General features: G+C 39.4%; 1 protein-coding gene across 3 annotated transcripts in view; it reads left to right on the top strand.

Annotated features, from left to right (window-relative positions):
* TAF3 (TATA-box binding protein associated factor 3) overlaps nt 1-17,424 on the top strand; it is a 122,457-nt gene that overhangs the window by 69,709 nt on the left and 35,324 nt on the right. The gene's annotated exons all lie outside the window — the stretch shown is intronic.

Here is a 17,424-nt window from a genome sequence, read left to right as displayed (position 1 = left end):
TTGTGTCACATCTTAAGTAATAATATATGGTTTATGTGTCTGTTTATTAACCTCTTTGTCATGGGTTCTGAGTGTGTATGTCATGAAAACGGACTCCTGTGTACTTTGGAGGAGGGCTTTGTTTATTACTGTAATCTGTAATATTACTTGCATGAAAACTAATTTTAATTTTTCTCGTGTTTACCACATCTTGATGTTTAAAGCGGTCTGAATGAGCTTCATTCATTATTTTTTTCTGACTTCTTATTTTTGGAGTTAGTATTACTGTGTTTTCTGTAGTAAAAACAAATCTTGTCATTTTCTTCCACCTCTAGTTGTCACTTTAGTCCCTGTTGACTTAATGTTCATCCTGAATTAAATGCAGTAGTTGATGCATGATAGTACATATTTTTAAGGAGTACCTTCCTACTTTAAATATAAATAAAATGTGGACCCTCTTACCCAGTTTTTTGGATTCACTATACAAATACTACTATAGTTGATAGTTCATTGTATTTGAATAACTGGGAGGAGAATTAAATTTTTGCACATGTGATTGGTTCTTTATACAAAAGCCAAGGTTAGATATCTCAAACGAGAAATCTATATAAAGTTGACATTTGATGTAATGTAATAACAAACTGTTTATTTTCATTTTAAAAATAAAGGACCACTCCAAGTATAAAGTATATGCCATACTTGAAGTTTATGAAGTTTGATAGAAGCATTAAAACTAGGACAGTTGAACTATGCAGTTCACAATATTTAGCTATAATTTTATTTTAAAAATTCCTTTCTCTGTCAGTGTGAGGAAGTTTGAGTAGCTCATGCTTAGTGTTTATTAATTACTATTTTGTACTTCGTGCCAGGGTGTTTGAGAGGTGAGGAGGGATGGAGAAGCCAAAGCTGGTTTTCTTGTACATGAAGTTTGTTTCATTTTGTGCTGACTTGATGAGAAAATATTTGGTATAAAAACACTGAAGAAAGTGACACTTTTGTGCTAGCATGTTCTGATTTTAAAGTACATCCAAGCAGTCTTAAGCACTTTGTCCTGTCAGGAAACTGGTCTGCCTTCGTGTCTGTGCTTCGTTTATCATTCAGGAATTTGAAGTTCCCTTCCAGCCTCGGTCGTTAAGCCCAGTGACCTGCCTGTCAAACCATAACAAACATAGAAGTCAAGCTTGTGGGTCATTCACGCAGCTTCATGGGACTATGTCCACTTCCTTTCTCTTTAACCTTGTTCAACACCAAAGTCATTTGTTTTGGTAGAAGTGAAGAGTGTACTCTCTTGGTGGTGACCCTGTAAGCGATGAAGTATTCTTTAAAAATCTATTCAGGTTATTTTTTTCTTTTTAAATACGCACAGCATTAAAGAAAGATTGGAAGGTATAAAAGGAAAACACCCATAACCTTGTACCCCAGTGAAACTGTCTATGCTTTTGGGGGGGCAAAGGGTGAAGAGGAGGGAAATCAGAATTAAAACTTTGAGGAGAAATCCTAGTGTTCTAGTTGTCTCGTTAGTTTCATCCTATCAAAGGACACGAGTATGTCCAAATCTCACCGAAAAGGTAGGCTGTTGAGAAATCATAGCTTGCTAAAGAGTCTGCTTTTTGAGTAATCATGTCGATTTAGTTCCCTGCTGCTTATCTTACTACTGTTTCACTCAAACTAGATAAATAGTTTTTTCAAAATTAATTTGTTTGAATGCATAGGGCACCCAGTTGTACCCCCGAGGAGACCACTGAGGTGTGAACTAATATTGGCAACCTAGCAAGCTTCCTGTGAACCTTGGGGTAAAGCACCTCTTATGTTGATTCATTTTAACTTCTTAAATGTATAATTAATTGCCGAGAATTGTAGTTCTTTATTGATCTTTGGAGGAATTGTGTTCTGCTCTCACAGTTGAACAGAGAAGTTCACATTTCCTCATGTGTGTGACCCCTTGGGTCCCTGGCCAGTCAAGACTCCACGTGGTCCTTGACTTCTTCACAGGTCCCCAGCGCCTAGGACAGTGCCCACCCAGGGTACTGGAAGCACTCAGTAGCTATCAAATGAGCTAATTAAAACAGTTATACACAACAGAATTACCCTTGACCTGAATCTTAGGTATGGGGGGCCGTCCATAAATGGATTTTCCATGAAATTTTACTTTTGTGTCAGAAATGCCATTTGAATGCATCATGGATATTTCCAAATTGTATTATGCATTGTATTAATTAATACTGGAGTACTCCATCCAAACATACTTCACCTGCTGACTCAAGGATGTCATTATGAATAATAATTGGTGTAATTCTTATGTGGGCAAGCAAAGCTTGTGGGACTGCCTTTGTGTTAATAACTGCGACTTAGAACAGATAAAAACTAATATTCTAATGGCTTTTGTAGATCTGCCTACCCACAGTTATCTGAGTAATAGCCCAAGACTGGCTCCCTTTCTCTTATCAGGAAATGCAAATGATCTTTTGGGCAGGTAGTCATCATTTAGTAGCTTTTGTTTTCAGGTTCAGAGAACTGTCTGGAAAATCTAGAAAATCAGGATTTTTCTTTCTTTCTTTTTTTTTTGGACGCTTGACCTCTAGAGAAGTAGGCATATTATAAAATAGGTTACACCATGTAATTGAAGGCGTGTGCTTATGATAAAATTTTCATCTCCAAAGGAGAATTGTTTTTTTAGAGTTTCCCATTTGTTTGCACTGTTTGCAGTGTTATCATAAGCAGCCTTTAGTAACCATAAGCAAAATTCTCATAAACTTGAATTTAATGTAATAAAACTACATTTGTTCTGCAGTGCATAGTTAAGGGAGGCTTTTGGAGGCGGGGGGTTGCCTTTCAGATTTTTCTCTTTCTGCACTTTATTCCACTCAGAAGGAATTAATTTCTAAACATTAGAAGATGTTTTATACCAAGATAGGTCTTCCTGTAACTAGAACTACAAAAATGTCTTCATTTTCATTAATTGAGAGATGTAAATTTTTTTCTCTGTTTTTGACCACGTTCTTCCACAATCTCTTATTGATTGGAAAATGTTTTATATTGAGACAGGTCTTTCTGTAACTAGAACTACAAGAATCTCTTCATTTTCATTAATTGAGAAATGTAAATTTCTTCTCTATTTTTGATCACATTCTTCCACAGTCTCTATTATTGTTATCAGTTCAGTCCTTTCCAGTTCAGGATGCCTGTGAATTCAGACGAGCACGAGGAAGTGGTTCCTCTGGGATTCAGGATTATGTGTGGCATTTTGTTTTGCTTTGTTTTGTTTTGATGTTCCACCTTGCTTATCTGTGTTTTCTACTTTTCTGAAATAGTAAGCCTATATTATTTAAACAATACATTACCAATACATAAGAGTATAGAATCCTGTTTATATTCATTTAAGAGTTGGGCTTAATTTCATAGTGGTCTAAAATAATAAGATGCAATTAAAAAAAATGACAAGAAAAGGGAAAAATAAACCCAATGTAAAAATATCACCCAGCATGATAAACCCAAGTAAGAAATTAAATTTCTGTGTAAATGTAAAGGATACAGCTGAAGAGAAATCCTAAAAGGCTAACAGTTACATAGGTAAGATTTTTAGGTAGGAGTCAGTAGGTAGACAAGGAAAAAATGGGCAAATATGTACCTACTTGGATTATGTGTAACTGATTCTTGACCATCAGTGAATGGGTTGTGAAGGTCACGTATCCCGTAAGAAACAAAGTTCATCTAGAAAAGTAAGTTTGAACAGTTAATTTTATAGTTAGTAATACTATAAGTGTGCATAATGCTGATATCCGTTTTCTTAATACTGTACAATTAGCATAGGAAAATATGGGGGTTGTATTTTTGTAGCACATGTATTATGTTGATATCTCTACCGGGGAATGAGATCTTTATCTTTAGAAATCCCACAACTTTCTGTTTCCAGAACTGTCTCCACCAAACCCGTGGTAGCACTACAGATACATTAATAACATGGAGAACCTGATGTGTCCATCACCAGCTCATATTAACAGTAGCATCGCCTGGCTCTTCTGGTGGTTTTTGGTTTTCTTTTTTCTTTTTTTTTTTTAAATTTAGGTGTTATGCTTGATTAATTCACCTAGTAACTCATGTAAGTTAAAATGTATCAAGCATTTATTATGTATCATGCATTGTCTCATTTATTTGGCTTCTCACAGCAACTCATAGTTGGTTTTATTATCATTCCCATTTTACTGATGATGAACCAGAGCATGAAGAAGTCAGGTGCTGCTGCTAATCCACGGCAGACTTGGGCCTCGTTCCCCAAGAATTCTGTTCTTAATCACTATGCTGTTTATGTTTCTGTTGACTGTAAAGTTCATTTACGACAGAGTCCCCTTTCTCACCCTGGGAGAGACCTTCCGTGGATACTTGAAACTGTGGACTTGGGTCCAGGGAACTTCAGCTCCCAAGCTAAGTTCTCATAGACCATCAGAGCACACCCTCAGTTATTCCACATTTCTAATTACAAGAAGACTTTATAAATAAACAGAACATGAATTATCATAGTGGTTCTAAAACATAAGATGGTAATTATAACTTGAAGTCTTCAAAATGGAAGATTAAGAGCTCATGTTTTCAAATCTTAGATGATGACAACATTGTACATCCTGCAGTTTAATTTTGCCAACTGATTCTAGACCTTCAGGCAACATGTCTAACACTGGATACTTATTTCCTTTGTTAACAAACCTTCACGGGCAGTTCGAGGTACAAGATACAGAGAGATTACTAGATAGTCCCCACCTTCTCAAAGAGGCTGCCAGATATAAATTAGTATTTGTTAAACTGAAGTTGAACTGAATATAACAAAAGAGAATTTCAGAAAAAAGGAAGCGTGATCAGCCTTTACTCATCTAGAGCGGGCAGGGAGAGGAGTCTTTGTAGTGAGAGGTGAGGAAGTTACAAGGAACCAGCGAAGGGCATTTCAGGCAAATGGTTGGGGCACTTAGGAAAGAGTTGAAGAGTAAATAAGTGGTGAACTGGAATAATCAGGGAAAAACTCTTTTTTTGGAGCGATTTGATGAAGGACTGGGCACCCTCTTCTGTACTCTGATGGTTCCCTAGCTGAGCTCTCATTTTCTTGTGTGTCTTCCCTGCTCGACTGAATTTCTTGGGGCTGGGAAATGCCTATTGTCTGAGTTTTTGAGATCTTGGGTGTTTCATGATTGAGAAGGATTGTGAACGTGTTTGTAAGCAGTGAAGAAGAAAGACAACAGTATATGAGGAACGTGGCTCTGTGTTCCTGCTTTCTTAAATAACATTTAACTTTAGAACATTTTTTTGTTTTTAATAGGTCCATTTCAGTTACATCTTGTCAATTCCCCCAAAAGTGTCACATTGAGTATAGCTTCAAGGAGTCGGAAACATTTGTAGTGAGGTCAGTTTCTTCACAAATGGGGTTGTGTCGTGTGATTCCTCTTCAGTTATATTTCAAAAGGTGGCAGGTTGACATTTTTATTAAGTTCTATAGTGTTCTATTAGTTACGTTCTTATAATTCATAATTCTGTTTTGGAAGAAATCCCTTCGAGAGTCAGAGAAAAGAAGTCAGCCTTAGACATCCATGGTGATACATGCATTGCCTTTTATAGTTCTCTGTAGGGTTTCCCATATACAGGGAGTCAACAAATATTACTTATCTGAAGAGATACTTTAAGGTAAATATTTTATTATCAAATATATTTTTAATCCATTTGCTTTAATTGGATTTCATTGGCATATATATAAGACTCTTCTCTGGGAGTTCAGGGATTTTTTTTTCAGCCTAAAATTATAGCACTTATTTTTCAGCCAGAAACATTTTTTAGTGTATTTACATGTTTGTTTGATGTTGCTTCACATAGATAACAGGACCGTGTTGATGTGAACAGAATATTCATTTTGATGTGCCTATAAACCCTAAGCTTTGTCTTTCTTTAGTTAAACCAGGTTCTAGAGAAAACTTCAAGGATTCTAACCAAGTCCTAGGTTATACCACCAGAGACTGTCTTGGGGGCCAGTCTGTTCCAGACTTCCCAGTGGGGGCTGCAGGTGGAGATCCCGAGAGGAGCTGGGGATATGGTGACCATCAAGTGGCCCCATGGGGATGAGGTTATAGTGGGTTATAGCCTCATGGGGATGAGGCTGTAGGGCTCTAAATCTGATGTTTTTGGAAAGGCAGAACATTTAGATCTTTAGGTTTTTATTTTCTTGGCATTTCTGGATTCTCAAATCCTGGCAGCTAACTGGAAATATTTAGAAACATTATGCACCCCCTTCCGTTTGCTGCCCCCCACTCAAAAGACACTTCTAGAATCTTCTTCTCTCAACAGGACTGTGACCACCTGTCATGGTCTCCATCACCTGACTCAGGCCCCAGTCATTCCCCCACCCCCGGGCCACCACGATTGTCACCCAGCTTTTCTCTGTGCCCCTGTTTCCCCCCGTCCCCACCAAGTCTGTTCTCAACACAGTGGCTCTTGGGGTTCTGCTGAGACCACGTGTCAGTTAGGTTTTGCTCTTTTTGTCCCACGAGCCTGCTGAATACTGTGCCCAGGCTCTGGACTGTGGCTTTTCTAGGCTCCTGGAGCCAAAAACCAAATGTCAGGCTCACCTCCTGGTTCTTCTGGATCACAGTCTGACAAATACAGGCTTCCAAGTAACTCTCTGATGGCTTCAGAGAGATGGAGAGAGTGGGAGGTGGGAGAGCCGGGGCTGGCAGGCAGGTCTTCTCTGCACGGGCTCACTGGCTGCAGCCTCGGTGGCCACTGCCCGAAGCAGACCTCCTCCCTCTGATTCGCTCACATTTACTTTCTGTTGGACAGTGCTGCTGTTACTGTTTGTTTCTGAGAGCCTTGGCACTCTGCTTAGTTTTTATTATTGCAAACTGTCTTATTTTAAATGATACATGTGTTTCCCTACTTGTAACTTTCCCATAGGTGAGCATTTGGAAGGTCTTTTACTTCAGTCCTTAGCACTTGGTACCCAGTGTATAGTAGGTACACAGCAGACTGGTGAATGGATGCTCCCCTTTTGCTGACCTTTTCCACATGGCTTCCAAACCTTACACCAGTCTTCATGTCATCCAACACCCTGCTAGCTTCCGGGGACATCTCTGAGCTGCCAAACTCAGACACTTTCCAGTTTTCTCTGAGCTCAAAGCTTGCAAATGGTAGGTGCTTGGTAAATTAAACGCATGATTTGTGCCTCTTGGGTTTTTTGTTTGTTTGTTTTTCCTGGTGCCTACTAGAGTTCTAGAAGAAACTGCTGCTAAGCTGCTGCTAAGTCGCTTCAGTCATGTCCGACTCTGTGTGACCCCATAGATGGCAGCCCACCAGGCTGCCCCGTCCCTGGGATTCTCCAGGCAAGAATATTGGAGTGGGTTGCCATTTCCTTCTCCAGTGTATGAAAGTGAAAAGTGAAAGTGAAGTCACTCAGTCGTGTCCGACTCTTAGCGACCCCATGGACTACAGCCTACCAGGCTCCTCTATCCATGGGATTTTCCAGGCAAGAGTACCAGAGTGGGGTGCCATTGCCTTAAGGTAAGCAAACATGAGCTCTTTGGATTTTCAGCTTTCTTCAGGATGTATGTATTCCAAAGCAATTTCTAGTGAATTTGGAATCACTGTCTCTGTCATTCCCATCTGTTAGTAAGGGTAATCAAGAGCTGATATAACTGAAGTGCTTTATTTGGAGGATAAGCAATGAAAAAAGACACATTCCCCCTTTGTAGACTTTGTTTGAGTCTGTTGACCATCCTCAGGTTCTTTGTACTTTGAAAATTGGGTGGATTTTCTTGTTCTGTCTGCAGTTGATACTAAGGGGAGAACACAAGACTGTGAATCTATTCATGAAATATGCTTTTAAAGTTATTCACTTTTTTTTTTTATGTTGCTGTATGTGAGAGAAAACAGAGGTAAAGAGAGAAACTAACTTATTTAGGCATGATTGTTAATTTTCTTTTTATTTTCTGTCTACTTATTGCTTTGGATAAATATACTGGAATTCTGCCAAAAATTCAGGTGGATGAATACTAATTTTGCTGAAATTAGATGGAACAGCCATCCTCTGCCAATTTTCTGTCTAAATTATGCAGAAATCTGACTCTTGCAAGACAGAAATCTGGTCAAAAATAGAGTCCTAATTTTCTATTTAGTTGGTAAGACCTTCAGCAGACTAATTGTTCTTGTTTAAGCTTTTCTTTTTCAGGTAGCGAAAGAAATCCAAGAAAAAGGAAATCCAGTCCAAGTTACTTGCCATTTCTCTCCTGTGACCCAAATGTAGATTTGTGGGGTTAAAGAACATGACATTCACAATTTGTCTGGTGCAGAGCAGCAGTGAGCCTCAGAAAACAATTAGTGCATCTTTCAGACGTATGGTAGTTACTGAATAATTACTCAAATAATGGTCAGTAATGGAATACAAAGGGTTATCTCTTAGCTAATCCTCGAGTAATGGAATTGGTGTATCTCTGATTTTTCTCTTGGCCTTCCAGGGTTCAGAAGAATGAGACAAAAGTGATTATGGGAACTAGAGGGAGCCACTGGAGGCCGGCAAGGAAAAGGAGACCTTATCTGAAGCAATTAATCAAGAAACTCATATTGTGGGACAATTATTCAGAGCTAATTCTAAAATAGCTTCAGAGCCCCAGGTCTTGGGATATTTCTTCCAGAATTTTGTCAAGGTCATTTAGAGCACAGGGACAACCCTGCATTAGAATAAAGGTTTGGTTAAAATCATGTGTACTCCCTACCTAGAAGCCTGTGCGGTATAAAATCATAGCGTCAATCATCAACTACTTAAATGTAGTTGTTATTTTTTACTTTATTTTTATGGTGGCAAACTGTGCAAAATAGAATGAGGTATCATCCCAAGGATAAACGTCCTTTCTTGATGTACTTTAAGTACGTTGGTCTCTGGCACGTGTCTGTTTGCTTCACCGTGTAAACTGGGAAAGCAGTGCTGATATGCAAGTTCAGTGACTTTTTACATGTGTGTGATTTCATATAATAATTGATTTTCTATTGAGTGTGGTTGTGTTAAATCTGACTAGTCCTTTAGCATTTTTCCCCCGAGTGGCTAGAGAACTGTTATTTTCTCAGGAATCTGGTCTCAGCCCATATGTCACTTCCTCAGTGAATGTTCTGCCTAAAATAGCCCTTTCCCTCCCCAGACCTGTGATCCTGTTTTATGAACTTCTGAGCACCTAATCACTATGAAATATTGTTTATACTTACTAGTTGCCTATCCACTGTACCGACATGTAAAGTCTCTGGGAAGGGAAACCTCGTCTTTTGTTTACTTAGGTCCGTGTGGCCTGCTGTATATTGATCATAATAAACATTTGCTGGGTAAAGGAAGGAATGAATGAATGAATGAAATGGCCTTTATCTTGTGACACTCTCCTTACCCTACTGCCCTTCCGCTTTCACCTCCGCCACCACTGTTTTTTTGGCCATTCATGGGCAGGTGCAAGGACATTTGGATTGTGCATGTTTCTGAGTCCAAACATGGCGACACCCTGCCTTCTTATTTCAACTCAGACTGTCGACAGGTGTGCTTTCTCAGTCTATTTCTTGGCCATGCTTCTCGCATTTTTGGCTTGTTGGTGATTCTGCTCTCCAAAGTGGCCCCCAGGCAGGATGCTGGCTGGTGATCCCGAATGCAAGAAGGCTGTGCTGTGCTATATGGTGAGAACAGAGCAGCTCCATGCAGTCGTGGTTACAGAGCCATTGGCAGTGAGCTCACTGTGAGTGAGTCCACATATATATTAAATGAGATGCCTTTAGACAGAAACACACATGAAACAAGATTACATATTGATCTGCTGTCAGAAATGTGACCAGAACCTCTGAGGAACCTAGCCTTGTATTTCCTCTGGGAAGAGTGGTTCAGTTTTCACTAATTTAGTATTTGCAGCCCCTTTGTAGAACATAACCACCATAGATCACACAAATCTACTGTTCGTGTGAACACATAGTTAACATGTTGCTATGTGGCAAGCTACCTCAGGAATCAGTGGCTTAAAATTACAACTGTTTACTCACTCACAATCCTGCGAGTTGGCACTTGGGGTTGGCACAGCAGTGCGGTTCTTCTGCTGGGTATGGATATACTTTTGCCATCAGCTGGTGATCAGTGGCCTCCCTTATATGTCTGACGGGTGTGACCGGGGCTCTGAGCGTTTCTCACCTCCCAGAGTCTAACCAAGGCTCATTCGCTCTAGGGGTTTGCAGGTCTCCCAGGAGCATCAGGAGGGCAAGCCCCAGTCTGCAAATGGTTTTCAGTCCTCCGCTCGTGTCACTGTTGCCAACTCTGATTCATCAGCCAGAGCAAGTCACACGGCCTCCCAGATCAAGTAGGCTCCACATCCTGCCAAGACCTAGAGTCACCCATAGAAAGGGCATTGGGGCAGGGAGGAAGGGGTCTCTCTGATACTCAGAAGCCAAAGAGGCAGTACTGACTGTTGCCTGGAATGGGCAAGAAAGGAAACAGAAATTCACAAAGACTAAGCAACCACACCACCAGTGGTGGGCAAAGGCAAGTCACACACGTCTGCATGATGGCAGAGTTTCTGTTCTCTGTCTCTTCCCTTCTGATAGACCACTGGCTGATTTGCCTTGTTTGACTAGCTCTGGGGATGGAGAATCAGCAGTAAGATTAGCCTCATTGCTACAGGAGAGCAACAACTGCCGTCATCTGTCTTGGAAAGGATTCCATACCCTGTGCGTAGTCTTACTGTCGTGAGTATAAGAATGTCCTGGTGGGAGTGACTTGTGAATGTGTGGGGCTTGATCTTGGATTTGATCTGCACGAAAGGCTTACATCCTGGGATATGGAATCTTAGTTGTAATAGAATTTATTCTGAAAGACTTAAAGGCAGATGATTAAAATATTAGAGATATTGACGTTGTCTGAAGAGATCTCCTTGTATTTATTTCTTTCAAAAAAAAAATCCACAATATTGCCATAGCTAGGCCCTATTATGCTGTTGTAATCATAGTTGCACCAAGAAGGGTGATTAACGATAGCAATTTATTGTATCTGAGGAGGAGAGAAAATAGGAGATGTTGTCGTTATCATAAATCATATCATAAATAACCCAGAAGAAGCACTCAGAGCGCCCGTGTGGTGTCAGCAGCCAGCCCTCTCAGGCACGCTCGCCCAGGGTGTAGCCATAGAAACCCCAAAGTCATACTGTTATCTTGGCCTCGCTGCAGTTATGTGATACAACACTATTAACATATAGATTAGGCCATTTATAATACCAGGTGTCATTTCAGGTTGGCCTGCTTATATAGCATTTTAGTTTTTTATTGTGCCAAATGTTAGTGAAAAAAGTGCTTTTCTGCAGGTCAGTGTATATATAGGTATTTGTAATGCATCAGCTTCACTCTGCTATTAATTTATTATGTTATTGATTGGTTGTACTGTATGAATTGTCATGGCCTAATTGTCTTGTCTTTGCTAGTAATTTCATTTCTTTTTCAGGTAAATAGCTTGGTTTTGAAAATACCTACCCACTCATACATGTTGAGCTGTGTTTTAAAGGGTCTAATTTCAGTCACGTTATAGATAGGACAATTTTTAAAGTATCTTGTGAAGAGACAGATGGGATGTAAAAAAATTTTTTGGCCTCATTTGGAACTAAGAGAGAAAATGTTGGCTGGACTGGGTGGTTTTAATGCTGCTGCTGCTCTTCCTGCATTTCCAAGGTGTCCCGTGTCTGCCTGTCATTCTCCAGCTGCCCAAGGTCTTTGTCCTCGCCCCATAGCATCCTGCTAGAGCCTGTCCCTCCTCAGAGCACCCTGGGTACCAGACCCTCTCAATCCTCAGCATTCTATCAAATTGCTTCACTGAAGTTTCACTTACTCAGAGTCTCCTTACCTCAAAAAGTAGGGTAGACTCAATCATTTGTCAGGTTTACAGTCTTAAAAATATTCTGGCAGCAGCATTTTTAAAAATACAGCCCTTATCCAAGACATGAATCAAGTGGTCAGAATGCCAAGCTCTGAGGCATGTGATCAGAGAGATATTAGGGGCAGAAAGGGCTCTGTCCTGCCCTATAGAGCATCCCCCTGCATGTGGAGATGGCCCTAATATTAGAAATCTTAAGTTCTTCGAAGCAGGAGTCAGATGTCAATCTTATAGTTTGCAGATGGGGAGACTCAGGTCTGAGAAAGTCAGTGGGCTGTGCTAGGTCAAGTTGTGGCTCTGGAAACAGGCCCCAGAGGCAGTTTCCATCAAGCTTCCTCTCTGGTGGGCCTTGGGGTTTCTGTTCCCATGTCCCTGGATGTGACAGCTTGTGTACCGTATGCCAGTGCCTGCCACGGCACTTGAATCAGTGGCCACACAATGTGGTGGCTTCTTCAGGATAGGAAGTCATGTCTCATTTGACTGTGTGTTCCTAGGGCCTAACATAGTGCTTGCTCTACTGGTGTTTACAAGGCACCTGGAAGGTGAACGGATAAATGAGTGATGAGTAAGGAGTGAATGAATGAATGTAAATAGTTTTGAGTCACTCCAACTGGTTGTAATAAACATAATATATAGAAAGATGTTTTCTGAAAAGCGTCCATTTTAAATCTTTTCATATCTATTATGAAAACATTAGTATGCATAATCTAATTAGACAGTGGGAAGGTTTCTGTCATTGTTGCTAGAAATTAATTTCTGCATGTACATTTCTAAAAAACTACATGAAATCTAGTTTTAAGTACATTTAGTTTTTGGTGAGATGGACAGGTAGCATTTTATTGTCCTTATAAAGTTCAGAAGCACAAGTATATTTTCTGCTTGAAATCATGCATCTGTATAGTTAACGAGATAAAAACCTTTCATGCCCATGCAAACAATTTCCTAACATCCATAATCTTTTAAGATTATAGTATTTCTTCAAAGGCATTTATTATTCTGGTTTAAAAGATTTTTCTTAAAAAAAAGAGATATTCTGAATCAATATTTTTAATAACTTAGTAGTGTGTTAGTCATTCAGTCATGTTAGGCTCTTGTGACTCTGTGGACTGTAGCCTGCCAGCCTCCTCTGCCCATGGAATTTCCCAGGCAAGAATATTGAAGTGGGTAACCATGCCCTACTCCAGGGCATCTTCCCAAACCAGGGACTGAACCCTGGTCTCCTGCGTTGGCAGGCGGGTTCTTTACCACTGAGTCACCTGGGGAGCAGGCACCCTTGCACATGTTAGACCAAAGAGGAGGCTGCAGAGAAGTTTGGTGGAGAAGCATGTTTTGCTCATCACTCCCGTGGGAAATGTAGGAAGTGTGGATTATTTATCTGTGTCATCAGTGAAGGAAGTTGGAGTGGTGTTTGTAGCGTCTCCCCGACTCCTCTTAATATCTGTGGAATTTTTTAAACAATGGACATCAATATAGATCCATTTATTTTTTTACATATCATTAAAAGAATCTGACAGTTGTTCTGCATTAGCAAAATATTGATTTGGTAAATATGGGTAAAAGCTATTTGTGAGTAATTTGTAGCACTTAGAACTTTTCTATCAGTTTGAAATTATTTCAAGTTGAAAAATTTTCACAATCAAATGTTGACTTGAGATCATTGATTGTTTAAAGAGAGATTATCTCTAACTCCGTCTTTTTCTGCATTGTTGTAATTTTCTGCTACCAATTAAAAATATTTTAAGTGATATTTCTAACTGTGCAGATAAATTTGTGCTGAATCATTCATATGTTGCTTGCTGCTGCTACTGCTAAGTCGCTTCGTGTCTGACTCTGTGCGACCCCATAGATGGCAGCCCACCAGGCTCCCCCGTCCCTGGGATTCTCCAGGCAAGAACACTGGAGTGGGTTGCCATTTCCTTCTCCAATGCATGAAAGTGAAAAGTGAAAGTGAAGTCGCTCAGTCGTGTCCGACTCTAGTGACCCCATGGACTGCAGCCTACCAGGCTCCTCCATCCATGGGATTTTCCAGGCAAGAGTACTGGAATGGGGTGCCATTGCCTTCTCCATATGTTGCCTATTGTTCCCATTTTGACAAATGAAAAAGTATTGTTATATATGGACAACGTTTGACAGAATGAGAAGTTACTTCTTAATATGTCAGGTTTTTACTTAGATTGGATTATAGTGTTCACACATTTTAGTGAATTTATATGAAGAGTAAGGTTCTTGGTAGTAGACATGAATCTCTCCCAGTAATTTAACATTAAAGAAAAAAATACACGTTCCTACCCTGGTTTCTACGTTGTTCTTCATATGTCATCTTTTTTAATGGCCTTTTTTTCCTCTTAGAAGTGTAGGACTTAAATCATAATTTATGGTAGTCTTTGATGAATGACGGTGCTACTAGTCAATTATAATACATATCAGCATTTTGAGTAAACCCTCTCACAAAGAATAATCAGATCAAAAGTCATCACTGTTACCTTTAGCCAAATCTTAGCATAAGCAGGAAGGGAAACACCAGTTTTGTAAATAATTCTTAACCCTACCTTTGGCAGCATGACCGTAACACTTCTGCAGAACTAGCCTCCTTGAGTAAAATTTCTGTTATCCTTCCAGAGTCTCCCCAACAGCTCCAGACTGCTCTCACTGCAGGATAGAGTTATTAGGGCAGATGACTGCAGTGATTGTCCACTTGACCTGTAGATGCTAACTCCAGACTTGCCCTGTTATGTGGTCTTAGAGAGATTATAGTGAGGAGAGCTGTTTTTTTTTTTTTTTTTTAATCTTCTCAAAAAGGATTGTAAAGTCAGTTTTAAAAGGTTTATCTCTTTTATTGTTCATTGTTATTATTTAGTAGTTTGAATACTTACTCAACTCTAATTAGCAATTATTTTTCACTGTCCTCACAAGATAAGCAATACTAGGGTGTCCCCATCTTCTGGATCAAGGACCTGAAGCACTGAGAAGTCAAAAAGAACTTATTTTAAATGTCACAGTAATTTTCCTTGAGCTGTTTTTTTCCCCCCAATATTTGTTTGTTACATGGATACGGAAGAGTCTTTCCCTCTATTTTAAACATTTTTAAACAGTAGAAAGTGAGTTCTTAGTTCTCTGGAAATAATCTTTAAAATACTTCTCATATCAAGTAACATCACCTGTTTGACTTTAGAGCACAGCTTCTGTTCTTGTATCTATATTTGTGTTATATTAGAAAGAGTTGTGACTCAAATTTTTTTTTTCAAATTTTTTATACTATTTTTTATACCTTTGTGTAGTAACATGTCAAAAGATCAGGTATCTTGTAATATTAAACTTCTGTTAACCGAATTATATGCTATTTTATAATAAAGCTGTTTCCATGGATAAGTATAGGAAAATGCTAAAAACTTTACCACTTTTAGGGTATTTTCCAGATTTTTTGTGAATTGTGCTCATTACACACATACACACAATGAGTACTTCATTGCCATTCACCTGTAATCAAGCTGAAATTAACCTGCAAGAGGGGGTTTGGGTGACAGTAGAGAATAAACCATTCAGTAGCTATTACATATTTATCTTATTCCAAACTCTTAGACCACAGAATTAAAATAACTCATGTAATAGAAAACCAGACACTAATTATGCAGAATCATCAATTAAGTCTGTTTGAACAAGCATAAGCTAGATCAGTTGTATTCATTTGTTTGCACTTTGTAATATTTTAAAAATAAAATATATTTGCTCAAGTGGAAAACTTTCAGTACCAGAAGAATGGATAAATAAGCATGGTGCATTTCTACAACAGTGAAAATGAACTGACTACAGCTACCTGCATGGACATAAGAGATGCCCAGAAACATAATGTTAGGGGGGGAAAAGCTGAAAGATATTATAGTATGATACTGCTTACATAAAGTTCAAAAATAAGTCGCTGCATACAAATGTGGTAAAACTGTACAGGAAACAAGGGAAGGATAGTAAAAAGAAGAGGAGTTACCTGGAATGGGGTGGAGAGGAGAGGGGAGAGCATCCATCAGAAAGTAACCAAGGGGCGTCTCGATGGCGCTGCTAGGGCTGTCTTCTTGAAGTTGGGTGGTGGTTTTACAGGTACTCATTCATCGTTATGCTTTATGCCTTGCATGCAGTCACACTCTCTGTTATGTATCTGTTTCTAATTCAGAAAACTGTTATATTTTCACACTTTTCCTGTTCTTATTAAAGCTTAAGTCTTTCTCTTCCAGCAAAATTCCCTCTTCCATTTTGATTAATTTTGATGCCACCATTGATGCTTTCTTATAAAATCTTTAAGCATAAAATATTTGTAAATTAATAAAAAGAAGCATTTGTGTTTTTAAGTATTTTTATAATTCATTTATATTCCTCTAAAGCACATAAAACTTCTAGATGCATACAAGTTATTAGGGACTTGAAATAAAAAAATGAAAATTAAACATTAAAAATAAAATAACAGAACTGGAATGATCCTCTCTAGTTTGTGGAGACCTACTTTGAATCAAGCATTATGTTAAAAATTTTTTTTCACTTAAATGTAAGCAGCCATCATAAATTTTTCTAATACTTTCTGAGGTTCTTATACAGTTTCCTTGTGGCCCCCTCCATCTCTGTGTCATCTGTTCCTTCATCCTGTACTTCTCCATTCCCAGTCTCCAAATACCCAAAACGCTCCCTCATTCATCAGGTCTTTTCCAGGTCTTTGACACGGAGGTAGTCTGTTTCTCCTTTGAGCTGCTATGAGGCTTTGTCTTATAGTCCTGATCACTTTCTACAGACGGTCCACCTGCATAGTGTCTCCTGCTGAACTGTAAGGGCTTTTAGGTCGTGGTTTATTCCTGACTTCCTCCAGCAGCCCTTTCAGCCTTTATCATTGTGCATGGTAGATGCTTGGTTAATATGTGCAGAAGGAAAGAATCTGACCCCACAACAACTTGGTCAGGTTGGCGGGGCAGGTAACATTAGCCCCTTTTGAAAGGTCAGAAAACAGCCTCCAAGAGATTGAGAGACTGCCTCGGGCCCATTGCTCTGCGATGCCTGAACGCCTGTGGAAACACCGCATCTCTAAGGCCAAGCCAAGTGTCTTCCATATCGCCACACTACTTCTCAAAGTGGCTATCCCTAAGTCAGCAGACGGGAGGAAGAAGTAGCATATGAACTATTAAAAAGTATTCTTTTCTGTCATTTCTGAGGTTAGTAGTTTACATGCTAACCTGTCTCTTGGTTTTTAGAAGGGTGTGGGGGGGGCATGTACACAAGAGGAAGAGAAAAAGAGAAAGGCAGTATTTAGTCAAGCTGGGAAAAGAATTAAGGAAGCAAAGGGCAAACAAGAAATCTTTAGCAGACTTCAGATCCTGCATTTAAGGCCACGTTGCTCAAAAGGAAAACAGTTCGTGTGTCTCCTGGCACTGGTTGCCACTCCTCAAAGACGGCATGCGTGTTTGGAAGGTCCTAGAAAACTTAACCGCTCTACTCTCTAACAACTGTCAATAATTTCCTTTCTTTCCTAGAAATCATGTTTGAAGCATTGTTTTTTTTTTCCC

This window comes from Bos javanicus, chromosome 13 (genome assembly GCF_032452875.1).
Source record: "Bos javanicus breed banteng chromosome 13, ARS-OSU_banteng_1.0, whole genome shotgun sequence".
Lineage (NCBI taxonomy): Eukaryota > Metazoa > Chordata > Mammalia > Artiodactyla > Bovidae > Bos > Bos javanicus.
Note: the sequence above shows the minus strand (reverse complement) of the source record. Positions and strands in the feature narration are given on the sequence as shown.